Below are 1327 nucleotides of genomic sequence, written 5' to 3' on the forward strand. Positions count from 1 at the left end.
TGGACGCGGACGTGCCTGCTCCCCGGGCTGGGCCCTGGCTTCCTCTGCGGCTCCCGGGCGGTTGAAGGTCCCTCAGCGGCCAGAGGGGTGTCGGTGGTGCCGGGAGCGGGCTAGTTCAGGGGCTCGACTACCGTCGGGCCAGCAGTGACATGGTGGGGGGAGAGGCTGCCCTTCTGCCTGGCCCTTTCCCGTCCTCTGTCCTCTTCCAGGGAAGAGGGGGCCGTGGGGACGGGGCAACCCTGGCCAGGAGGTTCCAGGTGGAAACCCCCGCAGCCTCGGATCGGAGAGCTTCGCCCTGTGCCCGGTCCCAGGTGCCCTGAGCCATAAAATAAGAAAAGGAAAAAGAGATTCAGGCAGGATGGGAGGGAAGTCGGCGGCAGTGCGGGAAGGAGCCGGGCCTCCCCGTCCTCTCCTGTCCTGGGAGGCCCAGTGCCCGGGGGCGGGCTGGCCGGGGGCGCCTCACCTGCCGGCCTGCTTGGGAGGCGATCAGAGAAACAGGCCCCCGAGGAGGCTGGTTTTGTCGGGAGCGTCTTTGATCTCCCAGGGCCCCGAGGCAGCAGAGTGGGCCTGGGCCTGGCCGCAGCCACCTCCATGGCTGGAGCGTGGAGACTGAGGCTCAGAGAGGTGGCCTGCAGGGCTGGGGCTCAGGGGTGCGTCCCCCGTTCCCATGCTCGCTCTGCTCCTGCCTGGAGCGCAGTAGGGCGTCTCCTGCTGGCGTTCTCGGGTTCTGCTCCACAGGAAGACCCGTGGCAGACGCCACTCTTGTCTGTCTGCTCCTCACATCCCGCCTCCCGGCTGGCTGGGGGGGGAACCGTGCGGAGTACCCCTGATCTCGTCCTAGGTCACAAAGCCACCAAGGGGGGGAGGGGGCAGGGGTCACCTGACACTGGCCCTTTCTGCACCCCCCCCCGTGCCCCTGCCTCCCCGGCGCCTCTGGGCTGGGCTGTGCCCTTTGGGGCCAGTACCTGCAGCCTCCCCTAGCGGGCTTCCTTTCTTTTTTTTTTTTGGTTAATCCTCACTTGAGCATATTTTCACTTTGATTTTTAGGGAGAGTGGAAGAGAGAGGGAGACACAGAGGAACATCGATGTGGGAGAAACACATCGATGGGTTGCCTCCTGCATAAGCCCCGACCAGGGCCCAGGCTGGGGAGGAGCCTGCAACCAAGTACGTGGCCTTGACTGGAATCGAACCCGGGACCCTTCGGTCTGCAGGCCGACGCTCTGTCCACTGACCCACACCGGCCAGGGCTCCCAGCGGACTTCACGATGCCCCCTCCGCCTCCCTGCCCGCCCCACCCAGGTGCACTCACCTGCCTCACTGTCCTCC

The 1327-nt window shown here is 66.2% G+C and overlaps 1 protein-coding gene across 1 annotated transcript in view; it reads left to right on the forward strand.

Annotated features, from left to right (window-relative positions):
* NCOR2 (nuclear receptor corepressor 2) overlaps nt 1-1327 on the forward strand; it is a 172730-nt gene that overhangs the window by 75569 nt on the left and 95834 nt on the right. The gene's annotated exons all lie outside the window — the stretch shown is intronic.

Source organism: Myotis brandtii, unplaced genomic scaffold (genome assembly GCF_000412655.1).
Source record: "Myotis brandtii unplaced genomic scaffold, ASM41265v1 scaffold97, whole genome shotgun sequence".
In the NCBI taxonomy this organism is placed as follows: Eukaryota; Metazoa; Chordata; class Mammalia; order Chiroptera; family Vespertilionidae; genus Myotis; species Myotis brandtii.